The sequence below is a fragment of the Struthio camelus genome, chromosome 22 (assembly GCF_040807025.1).
Source record: "Struthio camelus isolate bStrCam1 chromosome 22, bStrCam1.hap1, whole genome shotgun sequence".
Taxonomy (NCBI): Eukaryota; Metazoa; Chordata; class Aves; order Struthioniformes; family Struthionidae; genus Struthio; species Struthio camelus.
Window position 1 is genome coordinate 6,370,088 of NC_090963.1, and position 16,079 is coordinate 6,386,166.

Genomic DNA, 16,079 nt, shown 5'->3' on the forward strand with positions numbered 1-16,079 from the left:
TTTATCCACTCGCAACCTCTATCCTCGGAGGAAACTGATTCAATAAAAACTAAACCCACTTCATCTAGCAGGAAGGGGGAAAAAAAAAAATACACAAAAACTCGGCAACGTTTACAGAGTCACTAAAGCGGTCAGGAAAAAAAATTAAATATAGGGCGAGTCCCTGAACGGGAGAAGTCAGCAGAAGTTGGCTGCTGCAACCAAGCCCCACGAGGGCAGCTCCGAACTTTGGGCGCACCTTGCTCCGGGGCACGACCGGAGCTGGTCCCCGCCGCCCGGCCCCTCCGAGCTCCCACGGCTTTTGCAGCAAGGGAGAAGGAGTATTTTTTCCAGCTATTGCTCCACTTCCGGAGGTTCCCTGCAGGCAGGGCGCGAGCGCGATGTTGGTTGCCGCCGCCGCCGGCCGGGCCCCGTTCTTCCAAAAAACGGCCCAGGGGTTCAAAGCCCGGGGAGCCGACCGCCAGTCGGCAGGAGACCTCGGCAACGCCGCGTCCGCGGCGCGCCGGCCCCGCCGCCCCGTCCGCGGCAAACGCCATCGATTTCTATCGGAGGAGGAAGGAGGAGGAAAATTAGAAGCTCCCCGGAACAAAGCTGTTTCCCTCTGATGTACGCTCGCGGAGGAAAAAGCCATTTTAATTACTGATCAAAAATAAATGACTTGCCATTTACTCAGACTTTTTTTTTTTTTTCCCCAGAATTACTTTGTAGAATTACTTAAACTTATTAATATATTTATAAGGAAAGAAAACACCCATAAACGCTTGGAATGCTGAGCCAATGAATTAATTAACATCAAATTACTAGTGGTTACTACTGCTTGGTACTAAACATTACTACCCTATTATGTGCAGAATGGACAAAAAAATCTCTTGCAGCTGTTAATTATTTCAATTATTAATTTTACTTAATAATTCATATCCCTTTCCCGACCCCCTGGAGTATACTATGGTATCTACACTTCTTCCTCTCCTTTTCCATTTCTGCATGACTCTACCTTCTGCAAGACAATCCATCACTCCACAAGGTTACGGGCTTCGAGAGAGAGGATTTTTTTAATTTTATTTTATTTTATTTTTTATAATCTGCAGTCATTCCCTCGGAGAAATACCCCCAGTAAATACCCGCTCTAGAGAAACGATAATAAATCCTTAAAGGTGAACATAAGTGCTTTTTTCCCCCTCTCACACGCTCCCTCTAAAAAAAATGCAATATAACGCATTAAGAAAAAAAACCCTCCGAGAGCCCAAATCCTTAACAGAACATACACGGAGAGTGAATTACAAATAAATCCACTTTAAAGTGAAGCGGAAAGGATTTTTTTCGGCGGCGAGTCGGCACGAGCGGTCCCCTTCCTCGCTGCCCCGCCAGCCCCCAACCCTTCCCTCGCCCCACCGCCGGCCTTTCCCACGCGCGCGGCCGGTCTGCCACGAGCTGGGTCGGGTCTCAGCCCGCCCTCCAGGGCTCTTAAGCCATCCCGGCGGTAAGGAGGTGCCGCCACCTCGGCCCACCACGCACGTCCCGCTGCGGGTCTCAAGCAGCTCCCCTGCCTCCGGGGCGCTGATCGTTTGGTGAGTGCAGCCCTTAAAACAGGAAGGGATTAAAAAAGATGTGCTCGCGGGCTTTTTTCTTTTTCTCTCTCTCTTTTTTTTTTTTAATTTATTTTTTTTCTTGTCCTCCTAGTTTTTAAGCCCTCAGGATCTGCGTTTCTGAGCTCTTGGGCTTAGCCGCCCTGAATAGAGACTGACTTCAAAGCAAAAAGGAGAGTTGGGATTGCAGCACGGCGCCGTTCCAAGGGAACCCAGCCGCCTCGCAGGCGGAGGCGGGGGGCGAGCGAGCGCTCTGCCCCGAAAACCCGGCTCCCGGTGCAAGGGGCGCAGCTCCTAAAACAGGAAGAAAAACTTGCACCTCATGGGGAGTCAAAGAAAAAAAACAAAAAACCATCACGCAAACGGGCGTTTCCGGAGAACGGCTTAATCCCGCAAACACCTGCTGCTGTCGGCGCCTGCTGCAGTCCGCGGACGGCGGAGAAAAAGTCTGGGGGCGGCAGCCCCAGGCCATTTCTGGCCACGGAGCGGATTAATATCCCTGAGGGATTTTATTTTTTATTTATTTATTTATTTATTTTTAACAGGGAGGAACTTTCTGTTCAAGTCCGGCGCGGGGAGCCCAAATTTGATTGCAAGCAGAGCACGTTTGCAGAGAAGCCGGAGCTACGCGGGGGCACGCGCACCGGCACGCCAGCTCTAATCTATTCACCTCCTCCCTTGATCTAGAGAACTAAAATGATGTTTGATGCTCTTTGCTGATCTCCGGAGGACAAATCAAATAACAAATAAGGCGGAAAGAAGTCAGAAAAACACAACACGGTTTATATTGCATAAAAATAGACACATGATAAAATAAATACTAGGATTGCTCGTTTGGGTTTTTGGATTTTTTTTTTTTTTCTTTCCCTGGGAGGAAGGCAGGAAAGGACGGATTCGCTAGCCTCCCAAACAGGACTTTTCTTCCTGTTAGATCTCTTAAATGCTGAGAAAATGGAGATGCGATCATTTGATGGGTGGCCTGGCTTGCGCAAATTCGCAGCTGGGGAAACAACTGGGCAGAGCCTTAACGCGAGAGCCCCGCTGCTCAGTACGGGGAATGCCCTGCCTTTCCCTACCGTCGCTTTCGTGAGGTCTCCAGGCACTTTGTAAGAAAGGACTGAATGCCACTAACACCTCTGCTCGGTGGCAGCTAAAAAAAAAGTGCCATTTGGAAAGGCTGGGGGAAACTGAGGCGCAAAAAGGGGAAATAATTTGCCATGCTGTCTCCATAACGTGGCTATAAAAGGAATCCAAGGCCACTTTTCCCTTCTAACCATCAAACCCGACTCCCTCCCCCGGAGCCACCCGAGCAGCTCTGAATCCCCGTGGCACTTCTACGGCAGTTTGCAAAGGCCACACGCTGCTCCTCTTTCCCGCTTGCTGCAAGTGGCGTTTCCGCACTATTCGCTCGCCCTCCCGCTCCTGCGCGCTCCCTGCAACGCCGCGCTTTTCCATTCAAAAAAGGGAAGACTCAGCTACCGTCTCGTTCTTGAACCGCGAGGAAGCTCTAAAGCAGAGGACAAAAGCGCCGCATGCCCGGCGGGAGCGCGCAGCGCGTGCACGCGCCTACAGCTGCTAACGGCACGAATCTCCGCTAGAGAGAGCAAACTGTCCCGCTTGGACGCAAAACCCCACGAAATCTGTGTCTTCCTCTAGTTGCCCAGTTCCTCTAGTTTTTTCCTTTAAGGGTATTTAGCTATAGCCTAGGTGCAGAGCATTACAGCCAGCCGCTTTGCATCCCCTCCCCTGCACCCCTCAACAGCCTGTATTAGCTATAGAGGTCATCACGTCCCCAAGGCAGGGCCCTTGGCTGGTGGCTCTTGATGCAATGAACTCAATCCTGATGCGTTCCCCGAGTTAAATCCTGTGACTCTGCATCTTCCCCGCTGGCACGAGTGGAACGGAGGTGACCTCAAAACAAGCCCCGAGCTTCTCCCCGCTCCAGCACCGTGCTGGTGGTTCAAGCCCAGCCCCGAGCACGCTCCTCAGCAGAACCCCCATCTGAAAACAGCCTTTTCGGCGCTCCCAGCAAGCAAATAACAACACACATGACACGCTCCAGCACGGCTCCCCCCCAGGCACTTTTCTTTAAGGAAAACGCTGGGTTTTGTGGGGCTTTCCTCCTCCCCCCCCTTTTTCTCTTAGGCCTGAATGGTTTAACGAGCGTCCTTTTGACCTAGGAAACTTAGTTTTAATTTTCATCGCTCCATCCAGAGAACAATGTGTCCTGGGGGCATCTTTGAGCACAATGTACACTTTCATCATCAAAACAAGTGCTAGAAATACCCATCTGCCATGTTATCAGAGCGTATTGGCTCACTGAGCCGGACACCGCTTAGGGGACAAGGGAGGCTTTAAACTCTTCTCAAAGTCATGAGCGAGTCCCTCTAAGCTCTTTAGCATCAGAGGCTCCTGCGGAGACGGGTGTTAGAAGGCTCCGTTCCTTTTTCCCCTAGTCTGGAAGGACAGGAGATGGAGCTTTCTTAGGAGATTTCTGTTCCTACGGGGAGAAAATAAGGGCAGACCTTCCCTTTACGACTCACTCGGGCACGCGGCGGGGGTCTCAGGAGATCCCTGCTCGCGGGGTGATGCTCCCGGCGGGCAGGAGCGCAGAGCCGCGCTGGATCCCCCCCCGACCCCGTCCCGGATGCGCTTCCCCAGCCCAAGGCGACGCAGGGCGAGCGACTCCTCCGTCCCAGAACCGGGGATAACGACGTGGTCCGATCCGGTGCGGAGCGCAAACTCGCCGGCGCGAAGGCACCAAGCGTCCTCGCGCCTCTGCTCTGCATCCCGCGCGGCGGGGCCCGGGTCTCGCCTCCGGCGCCTCGCTAGTGTAAGTAATCCTCTTGGTGCGCGCTAGCTACGCTCAATCCCGTCAATTAGCCAGACCTTTCCCATTCCCCCACCGGCATTCGGATAATCAAGACCCTTCCGCACCGCGCTACTCGGCTTTATAGGATTTGCCTCCTTTACGTCCCCAAACCCACTTCTCCAAGGAGGTTTATAAGCCACAGCCTCCTCTCTCTCGCAGACTGGAATGATTTGGGATAAGTTATAAGAATAGTAAACACAGTAAAAACAACAACAAATCAAACATGCTTTGTTACTCCCTGGGCACACGCATTTGTCTTCCAAGCGACAAAGTAATCACATTTTTGGTTTTAATTTATTACGTGCATTACAGTCGGTGCCTAGGGGCATTATCACAAGTCACAGCCCCACCGCGCAGCGGGAGGAATTTAGACTCTAAATTCTCCCCTCCTTTCGCTCCTCCAGCGACATCCTCTGCCCCCGTTCGGCTGGCGCGGGGCCCAGCGCTCGCCGCCCCGTGCCGGGGGGGAAAGGGCTCCGCGGCGCGCGGGGCAGCCGCAACCCGGTGGCCCAGGACCTCGAGGACGTCCGGCGCGACCGAATCGAGCTGCTGGCAGGACCCCGGGGCGCCCGGCCGCTGCCCTCCGCCAGCGCTGTTAAAAGCTGACCCGCATGAGCACTGGGGGCTCCCGCTTAATTTCCTAAGGCACTCGCCCCCCCAAAAAGCGTGTTTCCACCTACGAGCCCGCGGGCAGGTGGGGGCTGGATCTCGGGAGCTGACGTGTCTCTCGGCCGCCTACGGCTGATCAAGCGTCAAATGAGATGGAACAGAAAGCCAGACCCATCTGGGGAAGCCGGCTCCACCAGGCTGCTCGAGGAGGAGGAGGAGGAGGAAGGCCAGCCGGCTGGGGCGGCGCGGGGACCAGCTGCTGGTGGCACCCGCGCTCGGCAAGGCGATGCCGCGGCGGGACCCAACGGGCCTTTTTTTGGCTGCATCGCTCCACCACGGCTCACTCCTCCCCCTCTTCCCCTGGCCAGCGAGAATCAGAAATCGCCTTTGCAATTGCTAGCTGGGTCAGCGGTGACAGCACTCCAAAACTTGAATGCGAGTAATGATGATCATTAATTACTGTCCTTATTCATTAGCGTGAGAGAGGGTCCCTGGACAGGCTTGTCTGGATGCGATGGCAGCGCTGGGGTGCCTGGATCCAGCGCTTTGGAGGAGGGGAGGGCTGGACCCGGGCTGCTCTGAAGGGCTCAGAGCAGGGGTTGGGTTTCAGGGTGGCGAAAAGGAAGGAAACGCACAGATTTCTCATCTGGAAGGGCTGGTGGGGGCTGCTGCCCCCCAGAAATGGGAGCGGTGATAAAGGGGACAACGCACATGGCCCCAAGCCTTGCCCGCAGCACCGGCATCTCCCCCGGGCAACAAACTCATCTGTAGCAGAAGTAAGAAATTCCCAGCCCGGCTTCTGAATCGCCCCAGTGCCCTGCACCCAAACAGACCATCACCACCCCGGAGGAGCAGAAAGCGATACGACGGGTACCCGGCTCAACAGAAATCCCCTTCCAGCACAAGGAGAGAGCAGGCTCGGGTCCTTATATCCTAGCAGGCTGGTTAGCGAGGAGTTGAGGCAAGGCATCATATTATCCATATGCCTTGAATACGGTTTTCATTACCAGTTCAAATGCAAAAAAAAGCGGCCCCAGCACAAAAAACCGACGCAAGAGCAGCTCCGGGCCCCCGGGGAGGGTGCTGTCCTGCTGACAGGTTGCCCAGCTCTCCACGGGAGTCATCTTTCCCAGCACCAAAAAGAAAAAAAAAAAAAAAAGAAAAAAAGCTTATACAGAAAGCCAAACATGTATCGCCATGAGGTTCTGTGTTTGGTGATACCCGTTAATAGGATCAGCAAAACAGGGTCGGCATGTAAAATGCAGTCGCTTTGGAGATCACAAAAAAATACTTTAAGCTGCAGTGGCTTCTCACCTCTAGGGGCCTGGGCACTGGTATACTCCATCTACTTATTTAGCTGATCCTGTTTAAAAGGTACCAGAATAAAGCGGAAGGAAAAAAAATCCTTCATCGCGTGAACTGAGCCAGAGAAAACTTTCCCTCTAGCAAGGCTCTGGCAAAAATCCCAGTCCCATTCCACCGGTGCTTTGAAATACCAACAACAGGATCTGCTGGGCCTAAAAAAGCATTTCGCCGCCCTGAGCTCGACCTGGAGCTCGATTTTCTGGGGCGAGGGGTGGGGGAGAAAAAATAAGGTAGTAGAAATAACAGCGCAGGCTGGGCAAATCTCTACAGGAACGGGGTTCCCTTTTTTGCATGATGGACCAACCGTCCATCCCTCTGCAACACCTCTTTGCTGGGTTTGGCTTGCCCAGCATCACCCGATATCCCTGGAACAGAGCCACAAACCGGCGGTGGCTCTCCCCGCTTTAGCGCTATTCCTCCCGGGAGGTCGGCGCCACACAATGTCCCAGCCGGAAAGAGCAGAGCTAACGCGCCGTCCTGCCCTGGACCCGGCGACCCCGTCCCCAGGCCGCGCCGGTCCCCGGGCTCGCGCCGGGCGGCAGGTCGCTTTACCTCTCCCGCCGCCGGGCGGTTTCCGCCCGGCACCGCTCGTCCCGGCGCTCTGGGCCGATTCTGCTCGGATTGCTTCCACCAGACCAAAGGGAAAATTGAAAAGATTGCAGCGCAGACACGCGCGCGCCGCGCCACGCCGCGCCGAAGTGGGAAAAGGCAATGATTGGTGCCTCCAGCCGTGACCTTTATTTTCCATTAATGGACCTAGGTGAGTGTCAGCTGTGTTTGAAGCTGCATAAAATGAACCGAAAATAAGCAGGATAAACAGTAGCAGTTAAGGCCCTTTTTCCTCTCTCTCTCTCCTAGAGGAACGCTGAACCAATTTCAGTAAAGTTGCTGACACACGGCGAGCTGCTTATGGGTGCCAGCAGGCAGCTGGGAACCGACTTGCAGCCTCGGGTTGCCGCGCGGGATGATGCCGAGCGAGGACGGCCACCCCGGGGAGCCTTGCGGTCCCTGGATGCCAGCACGTCCCTGGTTCAAGTCCCAGCTGAGCAGGGCCAGCCCATTAAAAAATAAGCATTTCTGCTTGCACATGGGCAAGCAGGGACCTCCCAGGAGGTGAGATAGGGCACGGTGACATTGCCCGAAAGATGCATTAACTTCTGCGCCTAAGTTACACACCCTGAGCAATTTGCCACTGGCCCCAAAGAGGGCTTTTACTACCCCAAACTGGGTTTTTTGCCCCACCGTTGCCGCAGTTTGTTGGACATCACCCATTCGGTAAAGCCTGCAGAGAAACCAGGGTCCTTGCAAGCTGTTTGCTTGGGGCGGGGGGGAGCGAGCGGAGCAGCCATCGGCGCAGGCGACCGTGCCGCTCACGCGCGAAACAGCTCCGAACCGGGCCTGTACACGCGCAGATTGCAGGTAGGGTCTTTGAGGCTTTTCCTGTCCTTGGGCAACGCTGGCGCACGGGCCCCAGCGAGGCCGTCAGCGAGACGCAGGTGGCGGAAGGCATGCAGGAATGCCGGGATTGGGCCGGGTTAAGATGAGCAGTTTTAAGACTCCAGCGCACGCTGTGCTCGCCTGCTAACTCTGTAATGCTTTAAATCCAAGCTCTTCTCCCAACTAGGCCTTTAATTTAAATTTAACTGGATAGCTACTCTTCTGTTTAATAAATAACTATTGATTATTTAAGGAGCACCTGGGTTCGGGTTTACCACCTAAGGCTGGTACACATGTAAAAAATGCACAGTATCTATTACTGTCTTATTAAACCTCAGTTCTAGGCATGTGTTTAATAGCCACTTCCTATTTAATTAGCCAGTGACTTCAGGGTTTATCAGCATTTATTTATTTATTTCCCCCACAGGGACGTAGCCCTGGGTTGAACTGACATCCCTGGGAAACAGCATCCTCCTTTCCCTTGCCGGGTCCGAGCTCAGGCGAGGCTCTTCATCGGCCGCTGAACGAAAAACAAACAAACGAGGCGGGTGGGGAGGGCCACCGCGGTCCCTCGCCGATGCCTGCCGCCAGAGAGGGATCCGTCAGCCCGGGGGAGCCGGTCCCCATTCCCACGCTCGTCCCCAGCCGGCGCTGCCCCCCGCGTCTCCCACAAACCAAGCCCGGAGCCTCGCCGACGACCGTCCTCTCCTCCTCCGCAGCTGCGTCTTGCCAGCGGCTCGCTTAAAACCCCCACAGGAGCAAATTCAGGCTCGCGGTTCGCGGCGGGCGGCGGATGCGCCTCACCCTTCCCCTTGGCCTCGGCATCACCATATTTCACGCTGCACGCGAGATATTTAAAGGCAAGTTTCCATCAGGATCCATGAGGATTTATCTAGGCGGGCTCCCATTAGCGGTAACAAGATGAAGGCGATCAGCCTCATACGTTTCACTTTGGCCGGTATAAATGCCTCCGCGTTCGTCAGACAGATGTCTGCCGGGGTCACGGGCGGGAAAGAGGGCTTCACAAACACGCTCAAAAGTCTGTCCCTACGCAAAAAGTCTGCGCTTGCTCTGTGTTATAGCACAGCCAATGGATACTCGGTGCTAAGCACTGCAAACACGCAGGATTTCTCATTGCTCTGGTCCCCGCTCACGGAAACGGATGTTAACTCTGAAGTATACTGACGGCAACGTCCGCGCAGAGCGGGGACACGCCATGAGCACTGCCCAGCACACGCTTTGCACCGCCACCTCCTCCTCCGCAGCCCACCAGAGCTGCCAAAAAGCCCCCCGATACCTCCCTCCCCAGCCGGAGGGTGACAGAGGGCCTGGACAACCTTTGCAAAACTCCGCCACCGTTCAGCCAAGTCGCCGCTTTCCTGGCATGACATTTGTTATCCCTAATTACCAGCTTGGCTGCGTTTTAAAGCCATTTGCGCTGATTACTCCGACTGCTGCCTTCGGTAGTCACTGACATAGATTAACTAATCAGCATATAGGAAAATATCTTAAATATATGTATAGTCACCCAAATTCCTTTAGTGTCCGGCTTTGCAGCTTCTTGGCTTAAACGGATGCCCACTTGTTCCTCTAATCTGACACCAGCTCAAAGAGCCTCGTGGCATCAATCCGCTCAACTCCCTTCAGAAACGTGTAAGCCCTCAACGCAGTCCCTTCTTAATCTCCTTTTTGCCAGTGATTACAGAGCTGGTGTCTCTAACTCTGCCGGGAGAAGAGTCCCCGCGCCGGCGTCACGTCGCCTTTTATGCTCCTTGCCGCCTCGTGCCACTTCTGCCGCACCGGTCACCCGCCCCGTTCTGCTACGCAAGGCTTCTTTTTTTTTTTTTTAAATGCATTTCCAAATTGCCCCTTCTGCCTCGCCGCTCGCCCGCACGGTTCGAGTCCCAGCTCCCCTCCCAGGCTTTGCCCGCCTGCCTCCTTCCCAGCCAAACCGCTTCTTCCCCCGACTTATTTCTTTTTTCCCGACTTATTTCTTTTTTCCCCCGAGTCTTTAGGGGTGAGAGCCAGCAGGATGGCAGGGACGAGGGCCACGGGTCTTTTCCGCAGCTCGTTTTCGCCATCTAGTGCTCAGCTCGCCACGGAGAACCGGCCTAAATCCATCCAGCACCTTCTTCCACCAGAGAGACGGGCAAAAACACGGGCTCAGAGCCGCACGGCATGGAAACCCGTCTTGCAAAGGGCGACCCGGGGGGAGTTTAGACCCGGATCCTGTGCCTCTGAAGCCCCAAAGCGCACAGCAGCTATGACCCGATTCCCACGAGTATTTTTTGCACGCGGACGCAGAGCTGACCGGTCCCCGACAGAGTGAGCCAGGCACAGGAAAGATGCCGGGAGGACGCGCCGTGCTTAACGCACGCAACCCTGGCGAGACCGCTGCTAGTGCCCGTTGCTTCTCCCTTTCCTTCGGCCTTGACAAACCGCTTCCCCTGTAAGAGCCTCACTTTCCCCATCAGCAAAAGGGTAAAAAAAAGGAGGAAAACTCTCCTTTAAAGATGCAAAGGACGTCATCTGTTTTCATACCCCCATCAGCATGCTGGGAAGCTTAAGGGGTGAAAGCTTGCCAACGCCTCCTCAAGGAGGCAACGACGCTCCCCAACCGCCAGCGCAGGAGGAGGACAGGACCTCAGGACAACGCAGCCTGAGAGCCGCCGGCGTGCCCGGCCTCGGATCGGACGCTTGCTAACTCGAGACCACCAAGCGTTTTTTTAACCGGATGCGGGAAACCCGCCGAGCCGTTCCTGCCACCGCCTCCGGGAAGAGTGCTTAGAAACCAACACCCCGAAGGGAGCTGCAACAGCCACCGCGCGAAGCCAGGCGGCCAGGGGCCAGAGCCCAGCGCAGCGCCCCGAGCCCCTCCGTCGCCCAAGCGGAGCTGCTGCGGGAGCTGCAGCAGCTCCGGGGCCGGGCGGCATCGCCCGGGAGGGCTGCCCTGCAGCAAACCTCGGCCCCCCGCCACGAGCCGCAGCCCTGCCCGCTCCCGCAGCAGCCTGCTTGAGGATATAAGGCCACACTATTGCATAGGAGGGGATGGCCGTGGGGCGCCCGGGGACGCGGGGGGGACCGGCCCTCGGCCGCGCTGCTGCTGGTACCTCCTCTTCCAACCCGGCCGGCGGCACGGCGGCAGAAAGGCAGCGGCATCTACCGGCCGCGGTTGCTAATCATGAGTTGAATGATCAGCTTGTTAGAGATTCGGATAGAAAATCATAATATTTGCTAATCGCAATATTAGTTTCTCGCTAACTGGCTGCCTGGTGGAACAGGCAGAACGAGGGGGCACCAGCCGCCTGCCGGAGCAGCGCGTCGGCCGAGGCTCGCGCTTCCCTCGGCGAGGTCGGGTGCAGAAGCCGAGGCCTCGACTTCCCCACGCTGGTGGGGACGTTTCGCCGCGAAAGGCAAGTCCTGGCAGACAGACCCTCGCTCCTCCGCTTCCGGGCACGAAGGAGGAGAAGGACGAGGGCAGGGAAACCCGGGCATGAAACCGCCCCCCAGTAGGGAATGGGCAGCTCCCACCTTCCGCCCCTTCTGCCCCTTGGTGCCGGGGGGGGGGGCCCTGGGGACCTCCAGGGGCTGCTCCGATTTGGAGCCGCTCTGCCGCTTTATCAGGTAACCCCTCTGCGCCACGCCATGCAGGTTGGACGCCAGGCAAGGCTGATCACAGAGTCATTGCTGCTGCTGCTAATGAGGCCCTTAGGCTAATTAAAAAGAGGCGTTAAACACAAAAACAGAACGAGGAGCCAGTTTATCAGTCAATCAGAGACGCAAAGGCACCAATGAGGGTTTGAACTACCTCCTTGCTGCCAGCATCCCGGCTTTGGCCCAGCGCAGGGCTGGAGGGGGAACGAGGCAGTAGCCAAAATGGCTTTGTGCTTCCCAGCTCCCGGATGGGGACGTTTGCTTCGCGTTTGCTGGGCCACAGGAGCAGGCTGAGCAAATATCCTTGTAGACAGAGAGGGACCTCCTGGAGCTCCAGCCCTCACGAGAGCAAACCCTGGGGAGCAGAGGGCCCGGGCGAGCTCACCCATCGCCCGAGCAGCCCTAGCTTTTGAGCTCCAGACGCTTCACTGCCTGAACCGGGCCACGTGGACGTCGACGCATCGGCCCAGACTCAGCCTCCCGTGGCCGTAAGCTCTGAGGACATCAGGGATCCTATCTGCGTGACGGTCAGCAACATCCCTTCCCACCTCTGGCAGGCTCCGGGGCTGGCGAGGACATCGCCGCCGCTCCTGCAGCAACGCCTGCGTGATTGCAAGCCCAAGCGAACCAGCCCGGATTTCGGGCGCTACCCAGGACACGAAGGAGCCTACAACGCAGCACCCACCCCAAAGACCTTTCTGGCTGCTCCCCCGCAACACTGGCCACCCCATAGGGCTGCCGCTTCCCCAGGGGCCAGCTCCTCCTTTGGTTAGTATGAAGAGACACAGCCCCGTGGCAGCTGGATCTATACGCAGGCTGGGATGCAGATCCTCGCTAGCGCACACAGAGCTTCGCAGCTCCCTGGCTGGACTTGCTTTGGATTCGAGAGGGTGGAGGAGGGCAGGGGAGGCGGCGGGGGGAGAAGGGATGTCCAAGGCTCCTTCCAGCAGGTCCCCTGTAAGCGACCGTCCCCTCCCCTGGGTTTCGCATTAGCCTCTAACCAGGCGGAACGAATTGGCAGGAGAGGCTGCAATCCTGCCGCCAGCGCGTTATTGTTATTATTATTCTTATTCTTCCCGTGCCAGGCGCCGGGAATGACATTTGCAAGATGAGCATCTCTAACTAGACGTGGGGCTGGGGAGAGGACAGCCGGCGGCGCGAGGTCCCGCTCCAGAGGCACCCGGCCCAGGTTGGCCCTGCTCCAGGAAGGACCGCCGAGCTCCCACCAGCACCCGACGCGGGGCGGGGGGTCCCCCCCACCGCAGCCCCCTGGCCAGGGCGCGAGCTGAGCCCCGCTCTCCGCAGCACGCCAAGGACAAAAACCGAGCGCGCCTTCTGGGAGCGTTTGGCTGACAAACATCCTTCCAGGGTTTCCTCGCTGCCGTTCAGGCCCCGCTCGCGGATGAGCCGGGAAATCTCCGGGGCGTCTTTGCAATAAACAAATGCAAACACTCAAACCTGAACAGCAGCAGCTGGAGCCGCCGCGCCTGGGGGCCCCGGGGCGCTGCCCGCCGCGCGCTCACCGCCGCCGGCAGCAGCGCGGGCCAGCGGCCGCGGGGCTGCAGGGGGGGGCAACGGCTTGCAGGGGTGTCGGGGAGGGGCAACGCGGACCAAAGAACCGCCTTCTTGGGGGCTTCGTGCTTGCCCCCAACAGCTTGCCCCCAACCCGCCCCGTCCCATCTAGGCACCGGCGGCTCTGCTGCGCACGTGGCCAAACCCTCCCCGTTCGGCAGCAAAAGGTTGCAGGGCGCTGGGGAAACATTTTGGTGCCGCAAAGCCCCCCAAGTGGGTGGGAGCAGGCACAGCCCACGCCGTGCACTGAAGACGGGTCCTCTTCCCGCTGCTGTGCCCCATCTCCAACCACCGGTCTGGGGCAAGGAGCGGGGAGGGATGAGCAAAGAGACCTTGGAGCAGAGGGAAGCAAGAAGACGCGGGGCAAAGGAGGGGCCGCTCAGTGGCGGAGAGGGATGGGGGGGGGGGAACGCTAGCTGCCCCTTTCCAAACCCTGAGGCTACTGACGGGCGTTCAGACACCGCCAGCGCGTCCTAGGGCCCCGATTTCCCAAGACGGCCCCTGATTACTGCTGTGCGACACGTCTCTTTGCAGGAGAGGAATTCCAGATATATCGCCAGAGATGCCGGTGCCGCTGCTCCTGGGCTGCGATCCATCACCCAACGGTAGACGCATCGCAAGAGGCGGCGACGGCTGCCTCGTTCGCAGCCCCTGCGCCCGGAGCCAGGGCTGGCCTGTCCCCAGAGCTGCTCCGGGATAATGAACCCGCCCTGGGCAGCACGGCAAAGGCTCCTGCAGGAGATGAGATGCTCCCTACAGCACCCTGGTGCGAGCCGGCGGCTTTGCACAGCGGCCCCCTGCTCGCCCCCCGCAGCCCCAGCTGCCCACCCCTGCCACCTCCCGCTTGGCTGGCAGGAAAGTCTCCGCAACGCAACGGGCCGGGCGGCGGATGCTAATTAAATTACGTTTCCAGTCGAAAACTGCTTCGTCAAGTAAATAAATAAATAAAAATTAGAAGGTCATCAAAGTTGTGTTTGGAGACCGTCGTATTAGCATACATCTGCATAGCAATGAAGGGGAAAAAAAGGGCCATTTAAAGAGAGCTGGCAATTTACCCAGCCAAGTAAACTTCATTACCTTTAAGTAGCACCGCACGACAAGCACTAATTTACACCTTTAACGACCCTGACACAGATGGCAGAGAGGGGCCTGGAGATGGCAGGGGCAGCCAAGGTGCTGGGGGGCCGGCAGCGGGCAATGCCCCCCCCCCCCCCCGTCCGTGCGCTACCTCCCGGCAGGGCCACCGGTCCCAGCACCCGGCACCCAGGGATGGGGAAAGGGTGGGAGGCAGCCGTGGGGGGACCCTCGCGCCACGCAGAGACCCACCAGCTTGGGGTGAAAAACGGCGCGGGGGGGGAGAAATAGGGCTGCTCCCCTTCTGCCTTGGGCTAACCCCCCCAAAAATCCCACGGCGGGCGGGCTGGGCAGCGGGGGGCTGCAGTACCCGGCCGAGCCGTGGGAGGCCACCGTCGCCCCGCGCCGCTGCCCGCAGCTGCTGCTGCTTTCTCCAGGCTGTTAGGTGCATATTTATTTCCAACGGGGTCAGGAGCATCAAGGTTGTAAAATGACGTGTTTCCACTCGTTTTCTTCCCAGATCCCATACGAAGCGCTTCTGAAGTCAATTATCCCCCAAAGGCTGCGCCCCCCCCACCCCGCGCACATACACCCGCTCAGCTCTGCCTTTCGGCACATCATCCGCCTGACGCCGCCGGGCTGGGGGGGTGAGGAACAGGCGGCAGAGAAGGGGAGGCAGGCAAACACAACCCCCCCCCCCCCCCCCGACGGGGACGTCACATCTCTGAAATGACAATTGCTTTCCAAAGGCAATCGGCAGCACGCGCGCGCCGACTGCCTTTACGAGAGCCCGCACCGTCACGCAAAGCAAGGCAGGGACGGCTGCGACCGTCTCTCCCCGGTCTTGCTCCGGCGCCGCAAGCCACCACGGCAGCGCGTTCAACCCCGGCACCGCGGCTGCACCTATCCTGGCTGCAAACGCAGCCGCCCTGTGTCAGCAAACACGCACCTCCGAGCTGCCCTTTCCAGCTGCACCGCGACCAGCTTGGCAACACCCTGGCCAAGTGGACAACTGCAATCAACTGTTATCCTTCAATAGATAGCAGGAACAGGAGAGGATTCAGGAGAGGAAACGGGACACACGTTTTTCCGGGGTGTTGCAAGCATGCACCATGCCTCTTTAGTGGAAGAGGACGGGACCGTGTGGCCATCACAGTGCTCCTTGCCACTTCTGCTCTTCTAGGTGTCAGCTTAAGCACCTGGAGCTCATGTCCCCACTGCCCCTTGGGAGTCCAGCACGTTTTGGTAGGATAAGGGCTCCCTTTTTTGCAATCCACCCTCTGCTAACCTTCCTTCCACGGTGGACAGGGCTGCGTCCACAACCCACGGAAGGAGAGGAGGGTTGTTCCATCGAGAAGGGCCTCACAGAGGCAGAAAGTAACGGCAGGTACGTGACAGGGAGAAGGACACAACTCACCGAGCAAGTCAGGGTTCCTTCTGGGCTCATGGGAAATGCCGGTTCAAGCCCCCTCTCCAACTCGTGCACAACTGAAACCTCAACGTTTCTTCACGCAACGAGTTGCCTCGCCCTGGCCAGCCCCAACAGGCGGGAGCCGCGGTCACCCTTTCCGACCCAAAAGCCGTCCGGTGGCAAAGCCAGGACAGAGCCTCTGCACCATGCCACACACAGCAGGGGTTTGCAGCAGGGTCTCCCACGCTCCGCTGGCTTCCCTTCCACTCCCCCCTGCTTAGCTACCATTTTTACAGACCGCTTTTTGCAACGTCTCATTTCATTTGCGGTCGGCTTCTTGCACAGCGCATAATCCCGGCTTGTCAGCCAGCCCTTGCAGAAAGGAGTAAATCCTGTTTGATCTGTTCCTGTGCACTCTGAAAATGCAGACGAGCACCTGAGGCAGCAACACAAGAACCTGGCGCGCGGCAGGCTTTCCGCGGTTCTTAATTACCCCCGC

At 57.6% G+C, this 16,079-nt stretch overlaps 1 protein-coding gene across 7 annotated transcripts in view; it reads right to left on the reverse strand.

Moving 5' to 3' along the window:
- LOC104144548 (protein CEPU-1) overlaps positions 1-16,079 on the reverse strand; it is a 352,423-nt gene that overhangs the window by 209,956 nt on the left and 126,388 nt on the right. The window lies entirely within an intron of this gene.